Below are 18,901 nucleotides of genomic sequence, written 5' to 3'. Positions count from 1 at the left end.
AAGAATGGCCATGAATTTTCATGCCGCTCCGAATAAATTTGTGTTAAACACTAGGGCCCATAACACCTAGTGTGCATGCATTTAACACAAATATATCCGAACCGCAATTCCATGACGAGACTTTGGACCATAATAGAATGTGACAACCCGGTCACACCTAGGTACCAACCATGAGACATTCTTATGTACATAGTATTCTTAGCTATATGTAGAAACAACCCTTCGGTAAGGTGGTTTCACAGCACTTGTAATCGTAACAAGTTTGTACTTAGTACCCGACAATTTTTGGCCACTGAAATTGCTCCCGATACTGTGTGCTCAAAATGGTCGTATCCATGGATGCGATCAGCATCTAGGGACTTCGTCGCGACACATTGTTAGATAGTTGGCGCCAGTGTCAGTCCCCGAGACTCATATTCTCCACATGTGGAATATGTCTCAAACAAGGATATCAAGAAAACAGACATCCGTCACTTGTGTGTGGAGGTAACTACAAACACTCTGCGACAAGAGTGAGAGGGGCCCTCATTATCATGCTCCACACTGGCTAAACTGATCTCCGTGAGTTCCTAGACCATGTTGTATCCCATGTGACAACATGTGCCAAATCGAACCCTACACTAGGTTCGTAACAGCGTAATGTATAGTGGACACTACGGTCCAAAATACTCTGTTCCAACATGCCCTTTGCATGGCTTTGAAATATGCAAGGGTATGTATACGACTTGCACTAGAAACCATGGGTGTTGCCTGCGCAATCCAACCCCTTTGGTTAACATCGACGTAGTCAAACGCCTTGGTAAAACCCTTTGTAGAAACTGCTCAACTAACAGGTAAAGGTAACCAACATAGTTAACCGTGTACATAATGATTGGAATCAACTCAAAAAGTTGAATTTGTCCACTATCGCGTGGTAGATTGCGGAATTCTTTCCTTGAAAGTCTAACTGGGAGAGATCAAACTGTGATCCTCAAGGCAGATCAACTGTGATCCTCAATGCCTATGGGGTGATGTAGCAGTCACCCGCCGGATCGTACCCCAAAACAATATAGACACTCTGTAGTGCGATAGAGAGAGCAGGAAATCCACACAAGTGAACTTCCTAGCTCTTGTGGACAGCCAGGCTATCGGAACTAATTGTTGTATCTATACTTCCTTGTAGAGATCAGCGGTTGTGAGTTGAAGATTATTAAAACTCAACGTGAGAGTCGTACAGAAAAAATGTAGTGCCAAACTGAAACCCTAAACATACGTAATGACAAGACTCTTGCTTGTCCATTAATGTTGATGTGTACTTACCTGGGTAGATCTGTTCTTGAAAACAATCACCCAAAGAATGCCAATAGTTGGGTCTTACCCTTGGCCTGACAATGGCTCTTAGCCTGTGTGGCTCATAGCCCTTGTGCAAATTAGTGTTCAAATGGACGAACCGATGAAGACTAATTTGAGTAGCATCTTAGCCACATTTTAGCTGAGAGTTAGAGCACCTTGGCTCAGGCTGACTCATGAGCAAAACACGTATCAAAAGCTTCTTAGAAGATTTTCATTTTTTCCTCTTAAAGAGAGAGAGAACGAGAGAAGAAGAGCATGCTGGGCTGAGGAACTTTCCTTAAGTTTTTAGAGTGTGTGCCCCAAGTTGTATGCTCTTACGCATCTTATGCCTGACTTGCAGCCTATCATATAAGCATTCCACAATTGTCCGGTATGACTTGTTCATTGAGAGAGATAATACAAAAACACAACCACATCTTGATCTACCTGCCTTGCAGGGTCGTGATTGCATGAAAATGACTTAGCATGGGCACTTTGCCTGTGAAATAAGTCCTAGATTTAGGTTCCATTTAGTGCTGTTGGGTGTTGATAGCAACCAACCATCAGGTTCAACAATCCATCACGTAGTCTGTCCTTGACAGAGTTGCGAGTGCTAGAGCGGAAGCATAAAGCATGAAATGGTGGAATCCATGCCACTTGCTTAGCATGCCTTGCATGCAAAAGCGTAAGCCCTTGGCTACTATGACGGTTTCATTAAACGTGAGAGCCACAACCATAAGTGCCTTGCACAGTTTACACTGGTAGGGATTGTGTGAGTGAATATTCCCTAGTTTGCTAGCTCCCCAAACTTGTGTGCCAATGCCGTTGACTCCAAGTCATTGGGCAGTACCTTGGCACAAGGGAGAAGCCTTGCTTCATGTAAAATTGCCAAAGCACTTTGCTTTGCACAATGACAGTAATTGCCAAGCAAAGTGTAATCATGGAAAAAAGAAGAAAAACTTAAACTTGGCTAACCTGGTTGTTACTGTAACCAGTTGTCCCAAGATTTCGTGGAAGAAAACTTGCTGAAATGTAGCACATAACCATCTCTATTGTGCAAAAAAGAGTGGGCCTATGTATCATATACACACCCTGAAATATCCTGTCTCCTTAAGATACTGAGAAACTGGCCCTTGGCCCGGCCTTTGAAGAAAAAGGTAACTTGTGACGAGCGTGCTCTATCAAGGTACTCAGGAGAAGCCATGCTTCATATATCTATGTCTGGCCTCATTGCCAACAAATGCTATTAGCGACAGATGGCATAGCAAAGAGAGTCGACCTTGTCGATCATGCACAAAAAATTGACCGTGTCAAATTATAAACGTAATGGAAAAGCAGTAAAACACATGCAAGTGATGCATCTCGTACCTGCTTGGCATTATGAATGATAGCCATGATTATTCATTCCATTGCATACGAGAGTTACGAAGCACATGCTTTCAAGGGCCTTGCCCAATTCGCAACCCATTTGAGATCTTGTGAGCAACTTCAATGCTCCAGTGGTGTTACACAAACCGTGCGTCGGCTCTGCCGAGTTCTGTGCACCTTGAACAAGAGCGTTGCCGTAGAATAATTCAAGCCTTGCTTGATAAATTCTACCTATCACTTGGCGGCAACCATTGCACCAGTCGGAATTCACCAAACCAAACTAAGTGCAGATGATTGTATAAAGAATGCAAAACGTAATGCCGAAACATAAACAAAAATACCTGGAATCATGGCGAAAATCCGTGAAGGCATCATAGCCGTTGAAGGATCCTGCTCTTAGTCGGCCAAGCCAAACCTTTTGACTGCCGTCATGAAGCCTTGCTCGCATTGCTTTTTCTTGCGAAGTGGTTTGCCGATTTTCACAAGCACAATCCTTATTTAAGGCGCAATCGTAACTGATTCGGTGATGAAAGCTCCCTTGGAAAGCTCGATCCCGTGAATAGCCGTACCTACATAGCCGTGTGCCGACATGGTCGTACCATGTTGGCTCCATCGCTTACTAACAATCGGCGGTAAATTGAGAAGCTTGCTTTAGCGGAAAAAACACCAGAACTTTCTCTCCCTGCAGAATTATGGCATGGCCTTGGTTGCATGCCAAGCATGCCATGCCCTATGTGCCTGCATGGTTGCTTGCCAGCAGATGTAAATATGCCGCTGTCGTAATCACGCCGCAATCTCTGAAACATGCGGCATCATGGCGATCGTGTGCAATCTTACACATCACAGGCAACCTCCTCCCTGCGTGGGAGGGGGCGCTTAGGAAGACCCTAGGCCACCCCTTGGGCAGCCAAAAAGAAAGGGCCACATTTTGGTGTAAAAAATAAAAAGACAATTTGCATGTGAAACCTGTGGCGCCATGGCGGCTGCCGACTACGCAGGAGAAGATGAAGACCCCGCTTGTGCATGGGCCAGAATCGGGCAGTGCTGCAGAAGCGAAAAACACTGCGGATGCCGGCGCGCATCCATCAAGCTAAATCCCATGCGTTTCTGAGGTGGTCGAAAAACTGCCCTTCCCGACCCAAGCTGGCATACACACGCCTGTGGTTTCCCCTTCCTCAATTGAGCAACCCCGACTTTGCATGGCCTTTGCATGATGCTTGTCTGCTCATCCCTCCTTCCTCCAAGCCAGAGATAGAGAAAGAGAGGCCACGCTTAAACATGCAGCCATAGCTGGCTTTCGATGCAGCCATAAGCGGCTTTCCTCTTGCTTGCAAACTCGCCCAGAGAGAGAGAGAGAGAGAGAGAGAGAGAGAGAGAGAGAGAGAGAGAGAGAGAGAGAGAACGAGAGAGAGAAGAGTCGCCATGCATCCCTCCTCCATAGCTCCCCTGCTTCTCCCCTAAGCTTTGATACCAATGTTAGACCAGCGGGTAGACAGACATGCGAATAACCTCCCAACCATCCTATATATAGGCCCTTGGCCCTCTACCATATATAGACCCCTTTACTGCATGTGTGTCTAGCACATTGCCTGGGCCGTGCCCGTCTAGTCCTACCCTTGGCATGACAAAAGTAGATTGTACTTTTGGACAGTTGATGAATATGGTGCCCAAAGTTAAAAGTCAGTGGAATTCATTAGTGAAGCCAGAAAAAGAGCCGAAGCATGGACAAGTCACAGTGTTGTCTGTGGGAGAGTTACCTGACATCTTTGTTGTGGTGAATGCTTGACACAAGGGTGTGGGCATAAGAGAAGCCTACATTGATGGAGGTGCTCAAGTTTGTGTGATCACACAGTCATGTGTCGAGAGACTGGGTCTCATTATATGCAGAAGCTCTGGATTTCCAATTCGACTTGCAAATCATGCAAAGGTGAAATTTTTGGGTATGATGAAGAATTTGGAAGTTGAAGTCTTTAACGTGAAGGTTATGGTGAACTTTCATGTTATGCCAGCTGGTTTGGGAGTTTTTCCTCTCATTTTGGGATGACCTTGGTTGAGAGCTATTGGTACGGTGAAAGATTGGGGCACTGACGGCACAATTGGTGTGCATGGCAAGAAGGGTGAAAAGAGAGTGTTTGATATGACTACCAAAGAACCTATGGCACTTGAAGATGTGAGTGAAAGTGATGAGTCTGAAACTACTAGTGATGATAGTTCTGAAGACTTAGAAAGTAGCACTACTTCGAGTTGTGGTGATGAGGGTGAAGTGTCATTCTTGCTGTTGGATGAGGAACAGAAAGAAATTAATGATGTGTTGCAAATATCAGGGATTATAATTGCTTCAATCCGTTTAGAGAAACTTGAAGAGTTGATGCAACCTAAACAGGAACTGCCATTGAAAAACGAGTTGATCCAAAATATGTTGAGTACTGATTTGATGCAAGGAGAAAGAAAGGAGTACTTTGCAATGGTCGACATGTTTCCAAATCTTTTTATTACATCATATCAGGAAATAAGGGGTTTTGTTGAGGATCCTATGAAGATGGAGCTAGTTGAAGGGGCAAAGCTAATACCTCGGGGGTTCATTATGTGTAAAACTACCATATCACGTGCGTTCAAGACATGTTTGTAAAACCCCTTATCTGTGAATTTTTGTGAAGAATATAATGTACCATTTTCTTTTAAAATCTATAAGTTTTTTCAAATTTAAAAAAATAATGCCCTTCTATATCTATATTTCTGTAACTTTCAAGAACTTTAAATACCCTTCTGTTGAACTCACGTGATAGGTTACATTTTTATTAGGTGACCTCCCCGGGGCTAATACGATAGAAATTAAAAAGGATGGGTAAGGAGAAGATGAATGCTTTAAAGGAAGAAGTGGATAAGATTTTGGATGCAAGTTTCATTGTGCTAGTGGATAATGCTGAATGGGTGAGCCCTGTAGTAGTCACCCCAAAAAGAGATGGACGTTGGAGATATTGTGTTGATTACAAGCCACTAAATGCGGTGACCAAGAAAGATCCTTATCCTTTGCCTTTTATTGAACAATTGTTAGATGTAGTGGTTGGTTTTGAGAGATACAGTGTCTGTGATGGGTATTCACGGTACTTTCAGCTTATCCTTGCTCCTGAAGACCAAAAAAAGACTACTTTTATCACGCAATGGGGTTGTTTCTGCTTTTGTTGCCTTCCTTTTGGGTTGACAAATGGGCCGGGAGATTTTGAATGAAAAATAGATTGGGTCCTTACCCCGTTCCTTGGGAAGTTTGCCAAAGGATTCATAGATGATTTCTGTGTATACAGCTCAAGAAAAGAGCATGTTCAAAAGCTTGAAATGCCTTTTTCAAGGTATGATGAATGTGGGGGTCATCTTAACCCTAAAAAATGTCAATTGGCATAGCCACGGGTGAAGCTTCTTGGACATGTGATTTCAGAGACTGGGATTGAAGCAGATCCAGAGAAGGTGGAGGCTTTGTTAATGTTGTCATGTCCAAAAGATGCCAAACAATTGGCCACTTTCATACAAAAAGTTAAATATCTGTCTTGCTTCATACCCTTGCAATCGTAGCTATTATATCCATTGTGGCAAACAGTCAAGAATGATCCCTTGGAATGGTCTCACGACTGTGATGAGATTTTTGATAGAGCTAAAGAGGTTTTGAGTACACTCCCCATTATGCAGGCTTCTGATTGGGAAAAGGAGTTTTCTATCAACCCATTAGTGGGAGATGACGGTATCGCAGCTATGTTATTACAAAGGGGGAAGGAATCTCAGTATACTAAGCCTGTTCATTATGCTAGCAGAGTGAGGATTCCTTATGAGAGAGATTTTTCTGAGATTGAATTGGTGATGACCAGTATGGATTATGCTTGGAGACAATTCAGACACTGCTTGTTGCAAAATTCATTCACCTTTCTCACCAGTTATTCATTGCTTCCCCAACTCTTCAATAATTTGAATATATAAAAAACAATGAGATAAAATGGGTTATAGAGCGCTTCAGGAGTTTCAGTTCACCTTTTTGGTGGAGGAAAGTACTCGGGCTACCCTGGCAGTTCTTCTCACATAAAAGGTTACTCCGGTTTTGGTTAAAGAAGAGTGGTGCAAAAGAAGAAATTCGGGACTCTTGCCATGCCTAATGATTCACTGTTATACTTTGATGGTTCTTTGCGAAGAAGTCATAATGCTGCTTTAGGAGGCATTGTTGTTTATGATGCACAAGGGAAGCTTATGAGAAAGCAAGGGTTAAAACTTGACGCAAAAAGTAACAATGAAGTAGAATACAAGGCTCTTGAAGGTGGTTTGCATATTTGCTTGCAATTGGGAATTAGACGCTTGCAAATTAAAGGAGATGCTTTGTTTCTTGCGAAGCAAGTGTTGGGAGTATGAAAGAATAAGAACCCTAAACTAAAGAATTTATGCTTCACAATGAAGGCATTGCTCGGAAAAATTGAAGCATGAAGTTTGCAGCATATTGAAAGGTCTCTGAATGAAGAAGCTCATGATGTTTCCCAGGAGATGACCACTTGTATGTTTGTGGTAAAAGAAGATGACCCCTTATATCATGGGAGGGAAATCTTATCAAAGGAAGTGGATTTTCTATTGACAGGTGTTCTACATGAAGGTTTTTCGTCTTCTTAAAAATATGCGTTCATAAAGAAATCTAAGAAATACAAAATTCTTGATGATGTGCTTTACATAAAAGGAGGTGATTTGGTTTTGCATCGTGTGCCTTGGAAGGAGGAGATTTACAAAATTTTGGAAGAAAATCATTAGGGATGTTGTGGAGGCCATTTTGCTATGAAGATCATGTTGCATAAGGTCTTGCAAGAAGATTTTCTATGGCCGAGTATTCAATGGGATGTTAATCATTGATGCAAGTCATGTTTGCCTTGCCATAGGGTGGGAAAGAGAATTTTGAAGCCTTAGTTGACAATTCTAGCTTTTGATGTGTTTGAAAAATGGGGTCTTGATGCTATTGCACCCTTACCTACAACAAGCATGAGAAATGCTTACATTTTGACAACAGTGGATTATTTGTCACGATGGGCATAAGTCAAAGATGTCAAACAGATTACTAGTAAGGAGATGGGAAAATTTGTTTATGAGTACATATGTTGCAAATTTGGTGTGCCACTAGAGCTACTTTCGGATAGAGGACCAGGATTTAGAGGAGATCTCTTTGATTTCTTATGCGAAAAGCTCAATATACAACATAAATACAGGTCTCCCTATTATCCACAATGCAATGGTCTTAATGAAACGTTCAATGGAGAGTTGGTGAAGATCTTGACAAAGATGACTCAAACACATGGGAAGACTTGGGACTCAGAGTTGCCTTGTGCATTATGGGCCTATGTAACTGCTATCAAAACAAGCATATGATTTTCAACTTACCACTTGGTTTATGGCAAGGAAGCTTTATTGCCAATTGAAATGGAAATTCATGCTCTCAAGTTGTTGTCATTGTAAGATGAAGAGCAAACAAATGCATGGCAGGATTTATAATGCTTGCAATTGGATAGAGTTTTAGCTTTGAGTTACTATGAGGAACTGTCAACGAAGGCTCAGCTAAAATCCAATGAGTGTGTGGAGGATTAAAAAATTAAAAAGGGTGATTTGGTGTTGCCATACAATAGTAAGTTGGACAATACCTTTCAAAAGAAGTTTCAAATCAAATGGGAGGTTCCTTTTACTGTTGTGAATATATTTGATAATGGCACATATTAGTTTTGCTGATTTGGGCAGTGCACAACATAAATATCGTGTTGATGGTTATAGATTGAAGAAGTATTTGACGTGTTTGATGACAATTGTGATAGGTGAAATGTTATCAATGGAGGGAGACAATGTTGAGACATTTGAGGATGTAGATGAGGTTTCTGGGGATGAAATGAAGAAGTTGTTCACCCTAAGGACCTCTGCTTGTCATGGATGACTAAGCAGGGAAGGGGGGGTTAGCAAGCTATGTCAAGTATTTTTTGGATAAGCATGAAGTCACTACGTCATGCCAAAAAGTTTTCCCACTAGCCTCATGTATATATTTGTACTTATCTCTGCAAGTTTTGGAAGTGGCCTTGTAAAAATTCATGTACATGCTGGAGCTATATATACCAACCCTATGCTATATATATCTAGGAGTCTCCACTATATATGTGAACTCAGTGTGTGATCTATACACACTCTGGGGCTTGTACATATTGGTGTCATATCTCTCTCTCCTCGCGCTCTTTCCTTCCAGTTCAACATGATATCAGAGCTACGGAGAGCACGACCACAAAGACCATGAAGAGGAGATGTTTGGTCTCAACAAATCATGAAGATAAGTATATAATTCTAGAAATTATCGTTCAATATTCTGTTTGAATTGTGTGAGATCTGTTTTTGTTTTGAAACTTATGAGCGACAAGAGAAACATAAGCACATGTTTGTGTGTGCAAGCGGTTGCAAGAGGGTGTTGGAGCCCCAGACCTACTCGAGAATTCTCTCATCTATTCTACGTAAGGCCATATGCCTATGCCAAGAGAAAGGCCTTCACTTATGCACACGATACAGGGTCTCTGAACTGTCGGCACCACACTTGAGAAAGGTTGCAGCAGTGTCTGCAGTTACATTCATAATAGAATTATGTTTTTAATTTGATGCTATTTTAAGAATCATCACGACATTTTTGATTGATGGGATAAAATTCACAGTAATCCATGTGTTGATATCAAACTCTGCGATCTCCATCTGTCTTTGTGCCGAGCCTATTATTAGCACTCCATCTTGCCTATTTTATGGTAGAAAGAAAGCGTGCTATTATTAACAATATTAAAAATGTGGATAGCGTGGTTACGAAGGAGTACATCTCTCCCAAGATCATCTACGGGGAGCCAGAAAACAGCGTTGTGGAATGGTGGGCGCTTTTGAAACAGAGGCCGGCCCCCCAACCTGGAGCGACACTTACATACTACGTCATCTGGCAAGACTAGATAATGAGCTAGCAAAGGAATTGTCTTCTTCTTCTGCTAAATTCGTTGTTTATGCATGGTCCACGACATGTTTAGGAGTTGTATGGCTATAAAGACGGATAAACAATAGCGTTATTTTAAGAACTATTGAGGGTCTTCTAGTTATAGAATTGTCGAGGTTTGCTAATTTTTTTGTGCCAATGAAAATTCTCTTTTAACACTTTCGAGGGTGTATTAATTAGTGTGCAAGCATGGAAAATTGAGCAGCATTTCAATTGTTGTCAAACTTGTGCATGTTTAAGGAGGCCTTTCATAGTGGAACTTTGTACAAAACCTGCAAAGAAGCTGACCACAACGACTGCATTAAAACAGCACTGGGAGTTTTCTATAGAATAAGAGAGAGTCGTCATGAATCCCATTGGAAGCATGTCCAAAATTATAACCACTAGTAGGACAAGTCCTCACGAGTTCCAAGTCTTGAGTCCTTATCACACGAACAACTTACATGGAAGTTGAGCTTCAAGGAAACTCTGTGCAATCTCAATATCCAGCTACAAGCCTACAACTCACTACTGATAGAATGGTTTGGAGTTTCTTGACTGATTTCGATTCTCCTATTTAAAGCAAGAAAAGGTGGCATTTAAAGTAGAAAAAAATAGGTGCGTGGTAATTGAGATTAGCATGGGGATGGCGCTCATCTGCACATAAGTTTGTGATTTTGGCATGCTTTATTTAGCTCTACGTGCAAGCCGTTGCTTTGATCATGCTTTGCTTTAAGCGTTCTTGCTAATTATAGTATTGATGATGTCTTGATGCCATGGTCATTATTTATGAGACCATGTTGACTTAACCTATTATCTCTTAAATAATATGATTTAGTTTATGAGAATGGTTCTAAAGACATGGTGCGATGTGTTCGTTGTTGATGCCATGACGATAATATTTATTGTCTTGCAACATGAGGATTTCTTATTTATTATTGTTTCATGGCATATTTTACGTTGCATGCTACGTTCCTCTATGGCATAATGATTTCTTAAGACATGGTACATTACGTTTGCTGTTGATGCCATGGAAAGCTCCATGAGTCTATGGTACATGACCATGATTATTACATTTTTTCGTTGATGCCATGGCACTTGACACCATGATGATTACATTTTTTGTTGATGCCATGGTACGTGACACCATGATGATTACACAATCTGAATTTATTCAGGCCTCATCAAATTGTTTATTTTGTTACGACATCGTATATATGTGTGCAGTGATTCCATTGGCATTACATTTGTTTCTATGTCGTCCCTAGAACAGCGTCGCGAACTGTCTCTAAAGACAATGTGATGTGATAATTTTTAACCTTCACATCGCGATATGTTTTTTGAGTTGATGTTGTTTACAGGATTAAAGTCGCATCAAGCTATTTATACAAGGGATCAAAGATACGTAGATCTTGTAGTAATTGACACAGCGCGTTAGGTTGTGAAAATTATCTTGAAACAATAAAGAGTGCTCAATTTGTATAGAATGCACATGTCAATGATGTTGAAACTTCCTACTGAAACTCAATTTTGCACGCACTTTTACACATTGGAATCACTTCTCCGCAATAAATGCATTTTGATTGACACATTCAATTGCACGGCCTTTGATGAATGGCAGCTTGAGCATAAAAAAAGTAAAAGATAAAATTACATGTCTATGCGGCGACATGAAAAATCCTGCTTGCTGGAGAAGTGTAATGGATGCATACCATGTAATGATGCCCATTATATTTCCAATTCGGAACCTTGAACAAAGGGAGCCAAATTTGGGCAAAGTGTGGATGACATGGTGGTCAGTCCAACAGAGTCTTGAGAATCCCAACGAGCTAAAAGAGTCTGTAGTAGTAGACGAGGAGTAGCGACTACCATTTTGTGGCAAACACCAAATAATTTTGGCGTAATATTTTCATGCAAGGTGGAAGAGTGCTCATAGTCCACTCCATAGTGTTCCTTACATACTCGATCCGGAGTATTGGAATTTAGATCTGATGTTCAATACAGAGGTGGTAAGCGATTTCTATCATGTGGTCAATACATTCTACTTCAACGCTCATAACCAAATTGATTGCATCAAAGAAATGAGTGCATTTAGATTAAAATAAGGTCCTTTTGCAAATGATTTTGTATAGGTAATGGCAAAAGATCAACTTGTATGTAAGTGGTGGATGATCAATGCTGGAGATCATTTTTCTACCTTATGTCCCCTTGCAATCAAAGTACTGACACAATGTGCAACAAACTCAAGTTTAGAGAGAAATTGGAGTATGTACAGGTATGTTCACAGCACTATTTGCAGCAGACTATCAGCATACAGAGCAGAAAAAGTAGTGTATATGTTTTACAACGAAAAGATATTGAGTCACATCAAAAGTGTTGTCTACGAGGACGAAATACCAACCTGGTTGTATGATTGTCAAAACAAATACAAAGAAGAGTTCAATGTTGGTGTATCTCAATGCACTATGGACAAAATAGAAGAGAAATTGATAATAGATGTGGAGGTTGAATTACAAGGATATCCAAAACACTTAGACATAGAACCAAATAACAACTTCACAGATTTAATATAGCTTGCGAGTAGAATGAAGATTGTGTCAAAAATCATTTTAAAATACCTTGTACTCAATGTGTTTTGATCATATACAATGCTACATATTCACTATTATACATAGTTTGTCGATCTCAATTGTGTTGCTATGAAGCATCATCTGGGTCACCAAACAGATTTCTAATTGTGCTAGGGGTATCTTCGTGGGCTTGTTTGAATTTATGCTCATTTTCCATGCCAAACATAATATATATTTCTTATGGAATACCTTGTGAATAGATTGCATATCGGCTACTATTTTTCATTAAACGAATCAGACAAAGTGATAATAATGACCATATGTCAATGTATAATATCCACTCCATCCATCAAAATTCTTGTAGAAAATTGGACATTGGGAAGATGAGGATCATCTGAAGTAGACAAGGGGACCAAACCTGGATGTAGGACAAGGTGGATGATGTGCGTCCCTTGTACAGGCGGAAGATTAACTCACTGTGTCAGATTGTGAGTGTCCTAGCTGAAGCGGTTAATGCTTCTTCTCCATCCAAACCTGTGAGGGTTGGAGAGTCTGGGTGGCTATAGAAAGCCGTGTTATTTCTGCATCTTTCTCTGCCAGCTGTTTTGTGTAAATATCCTTTCCTGTCTTTAACTGTAGATCGACTCCTTCCACTATCAATGCCCGCTCATCTCGCGCTAAAGTGACACAACTCTCCCTGATATCTTGAGTTAATTTCAGCAATTGTCTCCTTTGACAAAAATTTTATCGGTCGCTGTTGCAAAAAGTGAACATATAACATTTTTGTAAAATATAATGCACAATCAGCATTGTGCATGGAGTGGACATAAACTTCCAAGTAGATCCTTTTAGTGTTTCTTTGATCGCATTGTGGAGGCACTTCAAAAACCTTCCACCTTTATTTCGTGATTCTCTGCATCCTCACATGGCCAATTGTTTTGATCATGTCCTTCGTCACTTATTTATTGATCTCTTTTGATTGCATGTGGTTTGGATTTGCCCATTTTGAGAGTAGTCGAGGAGTGCGAGCGCTTGTTGTGCCGACATACCGTGTGCTAGAGACTTCATGCACTGAAATGAATTAACATCCGCTTGTTTTTTATCATCATACACATTGATTGGGTGCCAATCACTTGTTCTTCATCGGCCATTTTCTCTTGGAGCTGCAATCGACAAATAGACAAATATTGAATATCATTGACAAATATATATTCTCACGATTCATAAGTCTCACATATGCACAAGGTAACAACTTCTCGTCCACTACATAAGACGTCATAGCATACGAAAACAAACCACAACTGATGAGACTAAACAAAATCACAATTCTCAGAGGTAATTGAACCACAAGACAAATTTGAAATACCCTGTATAACACGAATATTTTGAAATGACTAAAGATAATTGATTCAAGGAGGTGAACCACTCCAAACCAGATAATACACTTCAATAAAAATAGAATACCCTAGACAAGACAGATGTATATCGTAAAAATGTCTAGATCGGATAAAAAGATGGTGCAAGTTCAACAAGAAGATGTTAGATAGGGTTAGAGTCTATCTTTAAATGTTCTTTGAGAAATATCAAAACGTCAGATGCTTTTCTTCTTTGTTCACTTCATCTAACAATACACCTTAACTTGAATAGCCCTCATAACATCTTGGTCCGGGTGATAAAAAAATTCTTTTGAGAGAAAAACTTTTATGGATGCAGTACAAAAATCTGTCAGCATGTCGAATAGATAGCCCAATACATAAATGTCACACGATTTTGTATGCATCTATGCACCATGGATCGTATAGTTCAGGAGCAATCCACGGTCGTTTAGCCATCTCTACATCCCCTGTTTTCTGTGCCTCCAAAACTGCAGAGTCCGACTATGAGCTTGGATACAGATAATTAATTGATGTGCACTTAGCTAGCATTTTGAGGATCATCTCCCAATGAATGATGTCAACACAGGGTTTATTTGCCTGAGTAAAGTCCAACATTATTTTGAACGGGTGCAGGTCATTGTGCACTATCCCAACAAAGTGGGCAACCGCAACACCGTCGATTAAGACGTGACAAATGGCTAGCATCTGCTCGATCACTTCTTTGATCTGCATCGTGTCTATCTCTTGTACATGAAGATTTTCTACAAACAATGACCTGCAACCGTGTTGTAGCCTGTGCATGTGTCATCTGAACAATCCATGGGCGAATGGTAAGCGGCACATCATGTCCCCCATGGTACCTTCCCATTGTAGTATGGGAATATTGTGATCCAAGGAGCTTCGGTGGTAAAGCTAATGCACCTTACAATGGAGGGGTGAAGCGTTTTCATTCCTTGCTCTGTCTGAAAGCTATAAAATTTCACCTCACTTCCTCCCTTGTAGCGTTTTTCCACGTATGTAATGTGGTCTGAAAAGAAAGAGATGCCTTTCATGTGTACAATGTGTACACACGAAAGGAGCCTGCTCCAACCCTCATACCTTCTACCAAGGCCTCGTGAGGGATGCTGAAAAGATGAGCACACTTGGAATGCAAAGCCGTGCGCAGCAGGCAAAAATGCCCCCTACGCGTGCGGGTTTCCCTTTTTTCCCCCAAATTTTTTAGCGTCGCAATGAGCGGCGTTGATATAACCGTGGGTGGTTGCGTCGATATAAGCGTGGCAAATAAAGCCTTTGTTAGGAAATAAGACGTAGCTAGATAGATAATTGATTAGATTACATAATGGAGAGAAACAGATTTATATACACGAGATTATAGAGTAGAGAGAGAGAGAGAGAGAGAGAGAGAGAGAGAGAGAGAGAGAGAGAGAGAGAGAGAGAGAGAGTACACACGATACACGTGGTTCACCCAATGTGGGCTACGCCCACGGAAAAGCAGCCACTCAATGACTTTAGTACTTCAAAACTAGAAGTAGTTTACAAAGGGATTATACCCTTAATGGAGCTCCCGCCTTGCTTCACTCTCACCACCTCACACTCACCTTGTTGCATCAACTTCGCACTATGAAATGTGTGTAGAAATGGCCTCCTTATATAGGCCAAAAGGGCTGCCCTCTCTAATGAGAGACAACCATGTGTAGCCACCCTTGTGCGAATAAGTCCAAATCGGACCTCCAATCCGCCCATGTGTGGCCGCCCTTGAAGAGACAAGTCCGCTTTTGAATTCGGCCACCGGCCACCGGCCATTGACTTCCGACCACAGGCCACCGGCCATTGACTTCCGACCACCGGCCATCGGCCATTGACTACCGGCCACCGGCCAACCGACCGGTTGTTTTCTGACCACTTTCCGGCCGCCGTCCGGCCATAATATTCCGGCGAAAAGGAATATTTCAACGAAAAAAAGTCTCGGGGACCTCCGCCCTCGAGGCCTCTAAAGTTGCCTCTAATTTTTGTCCGTGAAAATTTTGGTTTCCGGTGAGTGATTTTCCTTCACGCACGATGGCTTCTCCTCATAATGGGGGCCTTACAAATGTGCGCTTTTACCACAGAAAATTACAAGGGTAAATCAGGCTCCATACTTAACAATCTCCCACTTGGAGACTGATCTCCAAACCAAACCTGTGACTGCTTTCCATTATGACTTCTTATCCTTGAATGCCGATTGAAGATGAGCAAAAGCTCAACTTCTCCTTGTTGACCACCTTTGTAAACATGTCTGCAGGATTTTCACTTGTATGCACCTTTTCTAGCTTTAGTTGTCCCTCTTCCAAAAGAGTGCGTATGAAGTGATATCTCACCTCAATGTTCTTTGTCCTTGAATGAAAGGCTGAGTTCTTCGCAAGATGGATAGCGCTTTGGCTATCACTGTACAAGACACAATTGTCTTGTTTGAATCCAAGCTCTTCTAAGAATCTGTGAAGCCACATAATTTCTTTGCTTGCCTCCGTCATTGCTACATACTCTGCTTCCGTGGTAGAAAGTGAAACCACTTTCTGCAGCTTTGAAGCCCAGCTTACTGCTGTGCCTCCAACCGTGAACACATAGCCAGTAGTGCTCCTTCGAGTATCTTTGTCACCTGCCATATCTGCATCAGCATACCCTTCTAGAAAAATATCAGTTCCTCCAAAATACAAAGCATTTGTTGTTGTCCCTTTTAGATACCTAAGTATCCACTTCACAGCTTTCCAATGCTCTTTACCTGGGTTGTCCATGAACCTACTCACAACTCCCACTGCATGTGCAATGTCTGGCCTTGTCCAAACCATAGCATACATTAGAGAACCTACCGCTACAGCATATGGAACTTTAGACATATAGACAATCTCCTCTTGTGTCTTTGGACACATATCCTTCATTAGTTTAAAATGACCAGCCAAAGGTGTAGAAACTGGTTTTGCATTTTGCATTGCAAACCTTTCTAGTACCTTCTTGATGTAATCTTCTTGAGATAGCTTTATTGTCTTCTTCGTCTTGTCCCTTGATATTTTCATACCAAGTATCCTCTTTGCAACACCTAAATCTTTCATTGAAAAAGATTTGGACAGCTCCTCTTTTAGGTCTTTGATGTCCTGCATGTTAGCACTTGCAATCAACATGTCATCAACATACAACATTAGGATGATGAATTTCCCATCTCCCAAATTCTCCGTGTAGGCAGTGATCCGAGTTGCATCTTGTGAATCCATGATCCAACATCCATCGATCAAACTTCAAGTACCATTGTCTTGATGCTTGATTTAAACCATACAAGATCTTCTTTAATCTGCAAACCATTTTCTCCTTACCTTTTACTTCATACCCCTTTGGTTGAAGCATGTAGATTTCCTCCTCTAAGTCACCGTGAGGAAATGCCGTATTTACATCCATTTGCTCGAGATTTAGATCATGAGCAGCCACAAGGCTTAAGACAAGCCTAATTGAGTTCATTTTTACAACAGGATAAAATATTTCATTGAAGTCAATACCTTTCTTTTGAGAAAAACCTTTTACCACAAGCCTAGACTTCTACCTTTTCTTCCCACCTTCTTCTTCCTTCAGCTTGTACACCCATTTGTTTTGAAGTGCTCGCTTACCTTTAGGCAACTCAACCAACTCCCATGTTTGGTTGCGATGTAGTGAGTCCATCTCCACTTGCATGCTCTTCGTCCATTCTTCTTTGGATTCATGTTGCATAGCTTCTTCGTATGATTCTGGCTCTCCAGAATCTGAGATCAAGAGATGGTTGAAGGAAGGAACAAATCTTTCTGGAGGTCTACTTGCTCTTGTAGATCTTCGGGGAATAGGTTGAGGCTCCTCATTTTGTTGACGTTGTTGCACATTGTCACCGTTTGCAGTCCTTGATTCTTCACCGTCCTCAAGCTCCATGTACTTATCACCTGTTTCTTTTGTTTGTTTTCTTTCCAAGTAATCTTTGTACATATTTTTTTCGTTAAAAATTACATCCCTACTCCTTAAGATTTTACCATCTTCAGGATTCCATAGGCGATACCCAAAGTCTCCTTCTCTATAGCCAATGAAGAAACACTTTTTGGACTTTGCATCTAACTTTGATCTTAGGCTTCTATCTATGTGCATGAAATCCTCACACCCAAACACTTTGAGAAATGCATAATTTACCGGTTTACCTGTCCATGCCTCTTCTGGAACTCCCCCATCCAATGCCGTTGAGGGTGACCGATTGATTAAGTACACAGACGTACTTACAGCTTCCGCCCAAAGCTCAAGCGGTAGGCCTGCATGTAGCGGCATGATTCGTGCTCGTTTCATGATTGTCCTATTCATCCTTTCCAAAATCCCATTTTGTTGAGGTGTCCTTGGGGTTGTCGTTTGCCTCCGAATGCCATTGCTAGCACAAAAGCTTTCAAAAGCTTGGCTGCAATATTCACCTCCATCGTCGGATCTAAGGCATTTAACCTTGGTACCTGTTTCATTCTCCACAAAGGCTTTCCACCTTTGAAATATGGAAAGTACATCGGATTTATTCTTCATGACATAAACCCATGTTTTTCTAGTCCAATCTTCTATGAATGTTACATAGTACAATGAGCCACCAAGTGATGGTGTACTTGCAGGACCCCAAACATCAGAATGAACCAACTCAAGTTTTTTATTTTTTCTTTCATTTCCTGATTTTTGAAATTTTACCCTCTTTTGTTTACCATAAACACAATCTTCACATAACTCTAAGTCCACTTCTTTCAAACCTGGTAGAAGCTTCTTTGTTTGAAGGATTTGCATTCCTTTGGCACTCATATGCCCAAGTCGGTAGTGCCACACCGCACTGTCAACTTTTGTAGTTGCTGCACAAGCTGAAGGTTGCGTGCTAACAGTACACAAGTAAAGTGTACCGACTTTTTCACCCTTGGCAACCACCAAAGATCCCTTTGAGATCTTCCACCATTTGTTTCCGAATGCAATGTTGTGACCTTCATTGTCCAATTGTCTTGTAGAGATCAAATTTTTGCGAAGAGAAGGAACATGCCTAACATCTTTAAGCTTCCATTCATTTCCATTAGCAGTTTTGACAGAAACTGTACCTTTGTCCACAATCTCACAAGCTTCATCATCTCCCAAGTATACATACCCAAAATTACCTTTGGTGTAGTCTTGGAAATGTTGCTTGTGTGGTGTCGCATGGAATGAATCCCCGGAATCTACTATCCAGGAATTAGACACATTGTCTAAGGAGAGAATTAGAGCATCTTGATCTACTTTACCTGCCA

The sequence above is a fragment of the Adiantum capillus-veneris genome, chromosome 3 (genome assembly GCF_014529385.1).
Source record: "Adiantum capillus-veneris isolate H3 chromosome 3, ASM1452938v2, whole genome shotgun sequence".
In the NCBI taxonomy this organism is placed as follows: domain Eukaryota; kingdom Viridiplantae; phylum Streptophyta; class Polypodiopsida; order Polypodiales; family Pteridaceae; genus Adiantum; species Adiantum capillus-veneris.
Note: the sequence above shows the minus strand (reverse complement) of the source record.